General features: G+C 40.0%; 1 protein-coding gene and 1 pseudogene across 1 annotated transcript in view; one reads left to right on the top strand and one right to left on the bottom strand.

The window, feature by feature from the left end:
- PRKAR2A (protein kinase cAMP-dependent type II regulatory subunit alpha) overlaps positions 1 to 12,959 on the bottom strand; it is a 120,490-nt gene that overhangs the window by 98,718 nt on the left and 8,813 nt on the right. The window lies entirely within an intron of this gene.
- On the top strand, positions 6,209 to 11,454 carry LOC102149105 (small ribosomal subunit protein uS10-like; annotated as a pseudogene).

The following is a 12,959-nucleotide window of genomic DNA, read 5'->3' as shown; positions in this document are numbered from 1 at the left end:
CTATTCATTTTAGGGGCACTAAATCTCATTCTCATTTATTAGCATTTCAGATACTACTCATCTACTAGACTACACATCATTTCTTAAATTTAGTATGCATTAAATTTAACTATACTCTGAGGATTATCTAGTGATTGTTGGAAAAAAACCCTGGAGCATCACCAACCAGATGGGGCTTCTCTTTTTTGAGTTGAAAAACCAACTCAATTAGTTGAGGATTCGACACTTGGTCTGGTAATGACAAGACAACTCACCTGCCCTGTTAATAATCATGGAGTCATCAAAAAAGCCTCAATAGTATTTCCCAAAAGAGCCATCAAGAACATGACAAAAGGTGATAAATGTCTATTTACAGTATGAAGTAAATCCTCCTCTCATCTTAATTTTACTTTTCTTATATATATTGGATGCCTCAAAACTCAAAAGTGCTTAATTATAACATTATATGTACATATTGTATACAAGGACAATATATATAGTATAGATAATGTATTATATATAATATATAACATATAATAATATGCTATATATAATATACAATATATAATTATAACAGCAAACTGAACGATAATTCTCCAGCCAACAGTTTATCCAAAAAACCTGCATCCAAATTTCTACACCATTAGTTGCTATCTTCACACACACTATCTTGTGAGTATCACATCTTAAAACTGTTGCTGACAAATTCCCAGGTAGATATCAGGGCTTGGACTGAGAAAAACTCAAGCCATCTATGTTTAGATCTTAAATTCATTTAAATGGAACCTCAAATGCAAAAGAAATACACAAGCTGAAAGTTTTAGTTACCAGTCTCTGAACGCTCTTACCTTTTTTTTTAATTCCAAAGAGTCATACACTAAATAGGAAAAATTATACGAGAAAAACTTACAGTGAAGATACAATATACAAGAACAGTTCTAGTTGACCACATGTTTTTAGAGACAAAAATGCTGTGCTAACACCTATTTTCATTCCTGGAGCCACATCATCTAAAATTATTACATAAGGACTCTCATTGAGCAAACTATTTCCCCTATTATTTTCCTACAAGTTGCTTTTTATTGAATGCCTTGATCCACTTTTACTGAGTAAACATTTAATCTTGAAATAATCTCTCATCCTTCAACAGAGCTGTAAAGTAAGGCTATTTTGTGCCAAAGGCAATGAAAACAAGCTCTTCACACAGTCTCCAGAATGGGCAAATGTGCCTGACCTGTCCTCGACCACATATTACGCACTGGTGGTCACCATTGTGTATGGTACTTCAAATAAGAACAAAAGCTGCCTGTAGGTTATTGAAAATGCAGTAATGAAGCTCAGTTTTTATTTTTATTTTTTTGGTGAGGAAGATTGGTCCCAAGCTAACATCTGTGCCAATTTTCCTCTATTTTTTGTATGTGGGATGCTGCCACCGCATGGCTTGATGAGCAGTGTGTAGGTCCACTCCAGGGATCTGAACTCATGAACCCCAGGCTGCAGAAGTGAAGCATTGCAAACAAGCACTGCACTACCCAGCACGCCCTCAGTTTTTGTATTAACACTAGAGTGAATCTTTTGTGTTCTGTGAATGTGTCCTCTAATTCTTTTTATTAATAATATTTCCTTAGGAAGTGCCACCATACAGGGAGTCCACCTTTTCTCTTGTGTTTGGAAAATTATTTCTTCCACACAACTCATTTTCATAGACATTTTCAAAAAGGGCAAGAGGGTTGTTTTACTGCCTGCCAGCAGTAAAATCTTGAAAGAAGGAAGAAGGCCACACACGTTTTAGTGCACAAGTGGAGAGTGGGGTCCTTCAGGAGCAGAAACCCCACATTCTTGCACCCAGGAAGCTGACAAGGATCCCCCCAGGGAACATAGGCCCCAAGGACCTCACCAAAGTCACAGACTTGTTAATCATGATGTGATGAAAAAAGGACTTAGGGAGGTATCTCTCAAAAACCAAAACTAGACAGAGGAGCATTGTGTGATTCATAGTGATGCGGGGTCGGTGAGCCGAGGAGTCGAAAGAAAGATTTCTTAGACTCTTAAGATCTGGCAGTAGTGCTCTTTTATTTAGAGAATAGTATAGAATAGCATGGGGACAGGACCCATGGGCAGTCAGAGCTTCTGCTGCTGCTGCTTCTGCTGCCCCCGCTGGCATGGGGACAGAGCCCATGGGCAGGCAGAGCCGCTGCTGCTGCCCCCGCTGGCATGGGGACAGGACCCATGGGCAGGCAGAGCTGGTGCGTGGGGACAGGACCCACGGGCAGTCAGAGCTCCTGCTGCTGCCCTGAGTTGAGGGTTAGGGCTAATTTTATAAGGCATGGGTATGTAAGTCATCTCTTTACCAAGACAAAGGAAAGAACATGGAAAAAAGTTAAAATGGTATCAGTGCAGGTGGGGTCTGGCCATTGGGTGGTCCCACAACTTTTAGATAAGAATCAAATCGGATTAAGTAAAGGTTAGAAAGGTTAGACGCCACCACCTTAAACCAGTTACATGAGATTGCCAGACAGCAACCAACTTAAGTTCTTGCCTTCCCCATTAAGAGTTTCTAGGGATAAGGTCATCTCTCCTCTTCTTCCTGGTACAGAGAGGGAGGCACCTTTTACAGATAGATATTTACCTTACAAATGTAAATGTGTCCCAACAAGGGCAAGTTCCATTCCCCAGAGCCTCCTTCCCTGTCCCAGTTTATCGAAAGCAATCAGCCCAAAACAATCCTGATGCCAAAGAGACATATCCTGGGGTGGCCAATTTCGGGTCCCTACAAGGTCACCCCCCCCTTCCTTCACAAACGCAAATGTCTCTCAGAAGGGCAAGCAAAATTCCAGTCCTCAGAGCCTGCTTCTCATCTGTAGTTTTAAAAGTAAACAGCCTAAAATCCTCATCAATAGTACTGTATAACTCACTTTTCTAATTGAAGACCGTCTTGCTCTTTTCTATAATAAAAACAGTTTGTGAGCAGATCACTCAGGAACATATTCTTTTTCACAAAATTGAAACTATTTTACCAGTAAGTATCAGAAGTAGAGCTGAAGAAAAAGCAGGAAATATTCTGCACACTCAATTAAGTGTCTCCATCAAAAAACCAATCCAAATTAAATCATTTAACTGTTGATTAAATATCTGGCTATCTCCAGAAAGCACAATATAAAACTTTAGTTAGTGACTCACTAATTACTACAATTGCTTCCTATATTTTTTCATCATAATGATGACCTTTTAATTACTTTCATTTTTTTCAAGAAAGTAACTAAGTAGTTTATAAGCAACAAATGAAAAATTCCAACAAATAAAATCTTCCAGGATGGCTCATCATCTCTCATCAGATACCAAAGAGACTTTAAAGAGGTTCCAATAAGCTGCCTTTTCCTCAATTTCTAGATAAAAGATTTTGTATGGAGAAGTTGGTATTTTTAAAAAAAGAATCCTCCCAAAAAAGGTCTAAATTATAGAAACCTTTAAAAAATTGCATTTGCTTCTCTTTCATATCCATAGCATTCAAAATGACCAACAGACGGATAAGCTACAAAAATCAACAACCTGTGTCAAAGAGAGAATTTTCCCTCAGCTTAAACATTCATCTCTATGAGATTCAAGTAAGTAAAAGACAAGGTCTTGCATCAAAAGCACAAAGAAGTAAAATCTTAAATTATCCTTTAAATTAAATAACAGCTAAGACAAATACCACTCCTCTCTAGTTCCTGAATATGCGATGTCTCCACTTTTTCTCTGTTCTAACCCACCCACCCATTCTAGGACCTTGCTCAATCAGCTGCTACTGTTACCAAACCAAAGTGGGTTGCCTCCTGGAGAGTTAAATCAGACTCTATATCAGAAGTAAGTTGTGTCACAAAGTAAAGGCTTTTGTGGCAATAGGAGACCATGAGGAATCCTTTCCAAAGTCATGGCGTCCCCAAACAAAGGACATTTATTTTGGATGGGGAATGAATATTCTAAAAGGAGAGATGGGTATTCTCTTGCACAGGCTCAGTTGGAAAACATGCTTCCACATACACTGCAGATTATGGTAAAAAGGACTAAGCTCATCCTGGAGAGGTCTTAGCATTAAAAATAAGGCAAAGGTCATAGGCATTAGCTCTCCTAGCAGGCTTGATCTGGTTCAGGCTGGTTGGTGATTGTATCTCCTTAACATAACAAAAGGAAAAAGAACAATTTGGAAAAACAATTAAAATATCCAAAACCCACCCATGAGTGCCTCAGGGTAACTAGTCTGTGACACTATCTTCTCTCCACTGGCTCCTTTTCCGCTACACATGAATATGTTAAAGGTGACTCTACCTTAACAAAACAAAACCAAAACCTTCCCTCACACCCACCTCTCTTTCAAGCTACCACCAGGCCCTTTCTTCACTTCTTCAAAATGTACTCCCCATTCTTTGTCGGAATCTTCTGCAGCTACCATCTCCCCTCTACACACACACACAAACTCCCTGACCCACTGGCACCTGACCTCTTCTACCACAACCCCACTGGGGCCTCTATCCCTGAGAATTACGGCTAGACCCAATCGCTTCAACACTGACCTTACACAACTTGACCTCTCCATTGCTTTCAACAAGACTGACCAACCAGTCCCTTCCTTAACTCCCATCTGTGTGTTCCCAAAGTGTATTCTGTGATATCAGTCTCCAAAATCAGCTCTCTGGTCATTTACTCACTCATTTACTCAACAAGAGCTTTTTAAGTATCCACTATGGGCCAGGCTGTATGCTAAGCACTGGAGACAAAACAAAGAATAAGACAGACAGCTCCTCATCCTCATGGAGATTCTGTTCTACTGAAAGAGAAAAAACAAAAAACAAATGAGAATTGTAGACACTAGAACTCTAATGTAACCACCTGGGGTGCTACTGGGAACCCCAACAACAAAGGGACCCACTCTAGTTAGAGCAATCTGCAAAAGCGTCTCTGAAGCTGAGGCCTAAAGGAAGAAGAGGAGCTAGCTGGTCACAGCCAGGAGAGAAAGATTCTGCAAGGGCCAACAACAATCACAGACTACTGAGGTAGAGAAACAGCCTGGCAAGTGTAGCAACAAGTTTAGCAGGCAAGGAAGGGTAGGGCTAAAGAGAGAAGGTAGAGAGAAAAACAGGGACCAAACCTTGCAGGACTGTGTAGACCTCAGAAGACATGCTGATTTCATTTCACTTGCAATGAGGAAATTTAAACAGAAGAGTGATGTGATCTGATCTCCATTTTTAAAAAGTCTCTCTGGCTGCTGGGCAAAGAATGGACTGGAGAGGGCAAAGTGTCTAAGATAAGAAAATTCTGTGGTTGTCCAAGCAAAAGAGAAGAGTTAGGAGAGGGACAGAGAATAAGCAGACTGGATATGACACCTGTGGGGACTGGAATCGGCTACCCCAAGATATGTCTCTTTGGCATGACGATTATTTGAGGCTAGTTACTTTGCAGACAGAAAAGCAACTGAAAAGTAGAATTTACTTACCCTTTGTAAGAGATATTTACATTGTAAAGGAACTCTCCATCTGTAAAGTTATCTCCATCTCTGAACCAGGAAGGGGAGAAGACCTTCTCTCTAGAAACTCTTAATCAATGCCAAAGGCAAGGACTTAAATCTGCATTTTGTTTACTGTACTCGTGTGGTAATCTCCCATGATCGACTCCCCCTGCACCCCCAACATCCTCCTTTGTCTTTAGATATTTAAGTGGTGGTTTCGGCCATTTTGGCGAGTTGCTCAGTTTGCCTGACCCCTCCCATGTATACATGTTATAAAGCTTTGTTTAATTTTCTCTTGCTATTCTGTCTCATGTGAATTTAATTCGTTCTCCAGCCAGATGAACCCACATTAGGTAGAGGAAAAGTCTTCCTCCCTATACACCCAAAGCACAGCAACAAAAGAAAACAATAGATACACTGAACTTTCTCAAAATTTAAAACTTGTATGCTTCAAGAATGTAAAAAGACAACTCAGAAAATGGAAGAAAATATTTTTAAATCACATATTGGGTAAGGAACTCATATCCAAAATATATGAAGAACTCTTACAACTCAACAACAAAAAGACAAATAACCCAATTAAAAAATTGACATAGGACCTGAATAATAGACATTTTCCAAAGAAGATATACAAATAGACAACAAGCACATGAAAAGATGTCAACATTATTAGTCATTAGGAAAACGGAAATCAAAACCGCAATAAGATACCACTTCACACCCACCAGGACGGCTATAATCAAAATGACAAGTGTGGACAAGGACATGGAGAAAGTGAGATCCAAGTACATTGGCAAGAGGGTAAAATGGCTGAGCCACTGTAGAAAACAGTTTGGCATCTCCTCAAAAAGTTAAACATAGAACTGCCATATGACTCCAGAATTCCACTCATAGCTATACACCCAAAAGAATTGAAAACAAGGTACTCAAACAAGTAAATGCACAAGTATGCTAATGGTAGCACTGTTCACAATAGCCAAAATGCTGAGACGGCCCAAATATCCACCAAGTGATTAACAGATAAACAAATTGTGGTATATACATACAATGGAATAATATTCAGCAATAAAAGAGAATGAAGGACTGATACAAGCTACCATGTAGATGACCCTTGGAAACATCATGCTAAGTGAAAGAAGCCAGACACAAAACATCATATATTGTATGATTCCATTTATATAAAATATCCAGAATAGGGAAATCCATAGAGAGAGAATACAGACTGGTGGTTGTCAGGGGTGGGGGAGGGTAGGGGGAGGAAAGGGGAAGAAACTGCTTAATGGGTGAGGGGTTTTACTTTGGAGTGATGGAAATGTTTTAGAACTAGATAGACACAGTTGTACAACACTGTCAATATATTAAATGCCACTGACTTGTTCACTTTTTTTTTTAAGATTTTATTTTTCCTTTTTCTCCCCAAAGCCCCCCAGTACATAGTTGTGTATTTTTAGTTGTGGGTCCTTCTAGTTGTGGCATGTGGGATGCTGCCTCAGCTTGGCTTGATGAGCAGTGCCATGCCCATGCCCAGGATTCCAACTGGCGAAACCCCAGGCAGCCGAAGCAGAGTGTGCCAACTTAACCACTCGGCCACTTGCTCACTTTAAAATGGTGAACGTTAGGGCCGGCCTAGTGGTACAGCACTTAAGTTCTCACGTTCTGCTTCAGCAGCCTGGGGTTCAAGGGTTCGGATCCTGGGTGCAGACATGGCACTGCTTCGTAAGCCATGCTGTGGCAGGTGTCCCACATATAAAGTAGAAGATTGGGACAGATGTTAGCTCAGGGCCAGTATTCCTCAGCAAAACAAAAGAGGAGGATTGGTAGCAGATGTTAGCTCAGGGCTAATCTTCCTCAAAAAAAATAAAATAAAATAAAATGGTGAATTTCATGTTGTGTGAATTTCACTCCATAAATTACTTTTTTAAAAGACAATAACAAGTATAAGAGAGGAGGCAGAGAAATTGCAACCCACCCATATTCCAGACAGGAATGTAAAATTGTGCAGCCATTTTGGAAAACAGTCTAGCAGATTCTCAAAAAGTTAAACACAGAGTTATCAGCAATTCTACTCCTAGATATATATTCAAGAGTACTGAAAACACTGAGTACTCAAGTGCATTGAAAACAAAATTTTGTGTGATGTAATTTTAGGGATGTAATGTACCTCATAGTGATGTGGGGGTTCAGAATTGGCCACCTCAAAATGTGTTTCTTTGGCTTTTTTTTAAGATTTTATTTTTTCTTTTTTCTCTCCAAAGCCCCCCAGGACATAGTTGCGTATTTTTAGTTGTGGGTCCTTCTAGTTGTGGCATGTGGGATGCCGCCTCAGTATGGCTTGATGAGCAGTGCCATGTTCACACCCAGGATTCGAACCGGTGAAATCCGGGGCCACTGAAGTGGAGTGCAGGAACTTAACCACTTGGCCAGGCCACAGGGCCAGCCAACTTGATTATTTTTAAGAACAAAAGACTCTGAAAGAAACTTTGACCTTCCCCCAACTACCTAAAATAATTTAAGATAAAAGACCTGACCCCAGGACAGGCTATCACCATAGATAACTCTGGGAAGAGTAGACTGGGAAGATCCTTGCTAAGCCCACTCTTATCAAAGTTCTGTTTACCAAACATTTGCTTTTCCATTTCTATGTGAATTGCCTTCTTCTCCTTTCAAGTCTCAAACCACTACCCCAAACACCTTCCTTTGTCTTTAGCTGAAGATGATATTTAAGCTGGCACCTGGGCCATTTTGGTGAGTTGCTCAGTTTTCCTGAGTCCCTCCCATGTATACATGTTATACAGCTTTATTTGAGTTTCTCCCGTTATTCTGTCTTGTCGATTTAATTCGTAGCCCAGCCAGAAGGACCCAGAGGGTAGAGGATTTGTCTTTCCCCCCTACAGTGACTATAGTTAACAATACGGTATTGCATATCTGAAAGTTGTTAAGAGAGTAAGTCTTAAAAGTTCTCATTACAGAGCCAGCCAAGTGGTTAAGGCCATGGGCTCTGCTTCTGCAGCCCAGGGTTTCACCAGTTCAAATCACGGGCACAGACAAGGTACCGCTCATTAAGCCACGCTGAGGCAGCATCCCACATAGCACAACCAGAAGGACCTACAACTAGAATATACAACTATGTACTGGGGGGCTTTGAGGAGAAGAAGAAAGAAAAAAAAAAAGATTGGCAACAGATGTTAGCTCAGGTGTTAATCTTTAAAAAAAACAAAAAAAAGTTCTCATCACAAGACAAAATATTTTAACTATGTGAGGTGATGGATGTTAACTAAACTTACTGTGGTAATCATTTCACAATATGTACATATATCAAATCATTATGTCATGTACCTTAAACTAATACAATGTTATGTGTCGATTATACCTCAATAAAACTAGGGAAAAAACATGTTCACGCAAAATTTTGTACACAAATGTTCATAGTAACATTATTCATAATAGTCAAAAAGTAGAAACTACCCAAAATAGATCACTTGATGAATGGATATACAAAACGTGATATATCCATATAATAGACTAGTATTCAGCTGTAAAAGAGAATGAAGTACTGACATATGCTACAACACAGATGAACCTTGAAAACGCTATGCTAAGTAAAAGAAGCCAGGAGCAGAAGACCATATATTGTATGATTCCATGTATATGAAATGTCCAGAATAAGCAAATTCATACGGATAGAAAATAGACTGCTGGTTGCCAGGGGCTAGAGAGAGGAAAGGATAAGGAGTGACACTAATGGGTACAGGGCTTCTTTTTGGGGTAGTGAAAATGTTCTGGAATTAAACAGTGGTGATGGTTACACAACTGTGTAAATACCAAAAACCACTGAATTGTACACTTTAAAAAGGTGTATTTTATGTAAATTATTTCTCAATTACAAAAAAAGAAAGAAAAAAACAGAAAACATAGACTGGTCAAACACAGGGACTCAAAGCTAGTACGGGGAGTTAAATAATTGAAGGCAGTATTTCATAACAAAACTTGCAAAAGGATGGATGTGAAGGATGAGGGGAAAAGAAGAGTCAAAGACTACTCTCATCCCCATCACAACATAAGTCTTATTAAATTGTGACATTTTCCTATACTCCTTTTTCTTTTGTGAGGAACACTGGCCCTGAGCTAACATCTGTTGCCAATCTTGCTCATTTTTTATGTGGGATGCCACCATAGCGTGGCTTGACAAGCAGTGCTAGGTCTGCACCCAGGATCCGAACCTGCCAACCCCAGGCTGCTGAAGTGGGCATGTGAACTTAACTACTACACCACCAGGCCGGACCCCGTTTTCCCATACTTTTTAAGCCCAAAATGTCAGAGGTCCCCAGGATCATGTCACAGTTTTATTCCCTTCAACCTGGATAACCTCATCCACTCCCACACCACACTGATGGCTCCCCACACCTCTTCCCAGCCTTGACCTGTGCCCCAGCTCCAGGCCTGTGGTTCCCATGGCCTGCTGGTTATTTCCGCCTGGCCATTCTGCAAGCCCATCAAATTCATGCAGTAGCTTCACTTCTGTCTTCCTATTAATTAAGAAAAGAAAGGGAAAGAAAGGAGGGAGGAAAGGAAGAAAGGAAGGGAGGGAGGAAGGAAGGAAGATTAATTTTTTTAATTTCCCAGTGTGAGATTCTGATATAATAAGATAATAAGAAATATATATTTGGTCTTCAGCCAGGTTCCTGGCACAGAGCTCCTAAAACCCTTGGAATTTCCTGAGGGATAGGGGTGAGAGGAGTGTCTTTTGTTACTCATGATAAGCTCCTTTCAAACAGACCTGAGTTTATGTTAATGAGGTGACACTTGAAGGATGGGGGCTGGTTACCAAAGGAACCAACCATATAATTAGAGAGTTGGAACTTTCAGCCTCACTGCTTGACCTCCAGAGAGAGGAGAAGGGCTGAGGATTGAGTTCAAATAACCAACGATTTAATCAATCACGACTACATAATGCAACCTCCATAAAAACCCTGAATGAAGGCATTCTGAGAGCTTCCAGGTTGGTGAACACATTGAGATGCTGGGAGGGTGGAATGCTTGAGGACAGCATGGAAGCTCTGTGCCCCTTCCCATAGACCCTGCCCTACGCATCTCTTCCATTTGGCTATTGCTGAGTTGTACCATTTATAAGAAACCGGTAATAGTATGTAAAGTACTTTCCTTAGTTTTGTGAGCCATTCTAGCAAATTATCAAACTCGAGGAGGAAGCTGTGGAAACTCTCAATTCATAGCTGGCCAGTGAGAAGTACAGGAGGCCTGGAATTTAGATAAGCATCTGAAGAGTAGGAGGCAGTCTTGTGGGACTGAGCCCTTAACCTGGGCTATGCGCTAACTCCAGTTAGTTAGTGTCAGAAGTGTCCTGAGTACCCAGGAAGCCTGGATTTGCGATTAGCATCTGAAGTAAGACACAGACAAATGAAAAAAAGCTTTATTCATTCTTCAAGGAAGATGCAGTCACAGCTGCAGTGGAGTTCAAGTCTGGTCAGCAGGGTCCTGGTTCTGACTTACTGTTTGCTCATTCCCAAGGAACAAATCAGTCAGGAAGCTGCACTGCAGCCATAGCTTTTAAAGATACAGGAAAATCGCCCATGGAACCAGAGGTGGCAATTCAGTAAACGAGAATTACCCTAACCAGCTACAAGGTAAAATCACTGGAGAAGGCATATGCTGACTTGATCAGAGTAGTAAAGGAAAAGAACCTCAAAGTGAAAGGACCAGTTCAGATCCCCACAAAGACTAGAGAAAAACTTCTTGTGAAGGTACCAAGACTCAAGATCTTTTTCAGATGAGGATCCACAAGCAACACACTGACTTACACGGTCCTTCTGAGATTGTTAAGCAGATTGTTACTTCCATCAGTATTGAGCCAGAAATAGAAGCTGAAATCATCATTGAAGATGCTTAATTATTTTAATAAATTATCAGTTGTTAAAAAAAAAAGCTGTATGCATAAAAAAGTTCATACCAGCAAATATTTGAAGGCAACCTAAATGGAGAATAATCAAGTAGAGTATAATATATTCACTTGATTTACAATATGCAGTTAAAAAAAACCATTATAACAACAAAATACCAGCAAACTAAATCCAGCAGCATATTAAAAGGATTATACCTGGGGCCGGCCCAGTGGCGAAGTGGTTAAGTGTGCACGTTTCGCTTCGGCGGCCAAGGGTTCACCTGTTTGGATTGCGGGTGCAGACATGGCACCACTTGGCAAGCCATGTGTGGTAGGCGTCCCACATATAAAGTAGAGAAAGATGGGCATGGATGTTAGCTCAGAGCCAGTCTACCTCAGCAAAAAGAGGAGGATTGGCAGCAGATGTTAGCTCAAGGCTAACCTTCCTCAAAAAAAAAAAAAGATTATACCTTACACTACAACCAAGTGGAATTTACCCCAGGAATGCAAGAGTGGTTCAACATAAAAAAAAAAAAAAAAATCAACCAATGTAATGAACCATATTAAAAGAATGAAGGGAAAAAAGTCACATGATCATCTCAATTGATGCAAAAAAAGCATTTGACAAAATCCAACACCCTTTCATGATAAAACACTCAACAAACTAGGAATTAAAGGGAATTTCCTCAACATGGTAAGGAGCGTTTACAAAAACCTACAACTAACATCATACTCAATGGTAAAAGATTGAAAACTTTCCCTCAAGACCAGAATGCCTGCTTTAGTCAGCTCTATTCAGCATAGTATGGGAAATCCTAGCCAAAGCAATTAGGTGAGAAAAATAAAAGGCATTCAAATTGAAAAGGAACAAATAAAACTATTCGCAGATTACATGAGCTCATACATAGAAAATCATAAAGAATCTACAAAAAAAACTATTAGAGCTAATAAACAAATTCAGCAAGGTTGCTGGGTAAAAGATCAACACACAAAAATCAGTTGTAGTTGTATATAGTCACAATCAACAATCTGAAGATGAAATTCAAGAAAACAGGCTTTGTTGTAGAAATGGAAAAGCTAACCCCAAAATTCATATGGAATTGCAAGGAGTCCCAAAAGCCCAAAACAATCTTGAAAAAAAAGAACAAAATAGTGGTGATGGATGCACAAAATAATGAATGTACTTAATGCCCCTGAATTGTATACTTTAAACTGGTAAAATAGTAAATTTTATTTATATTATACTACAATAAAAAATTCATTATGATAACTATGTAGAGAAATTTTTAAATGCTTACAGGCTTTTCTTGTGAAACATAAAGAACAAGGCAAGAAAAAAATGAAAGGCAATTCAAGCATGAAATAATATGAAGAGTGGGGTCGGCTCCGTGGCTGAGTGGTTAAGTTCTCGCGCTCCGCTGCGGCAGCCCAGGGTTCAGATCCTGGGCGCAGACATGGCACCGCTCGTCAGGCCACATTGAGGCGGCGTCCCACATCCCACAACTAGAGGGACGTGCAACTAAGATATACAACTGTGTACAGGGGGGGTTTGGGGAGATAAAGCAGGAAAAAAAAAAAAAAGATTAGCAACAGTTGTTA

The sequence above is a fragment of the Equus caballus genome, chromosome 16, assembly GCF_041296265.1.
Source record: "Equus caballus isolate H_3958 breed thoroughbred chromosome 16, TB-T2T, whole genome shotgun sequence".
In the NCBI taxonomy this organism is placed as follows: Eukaryota; Metazoa; Chordata; class Mammalia; order Perissodactyla; family Equidae; genus Equus; species Equus caballus.
This window is presented reverse-complemented; position numbering and strand designations above follow the sequence as displayed.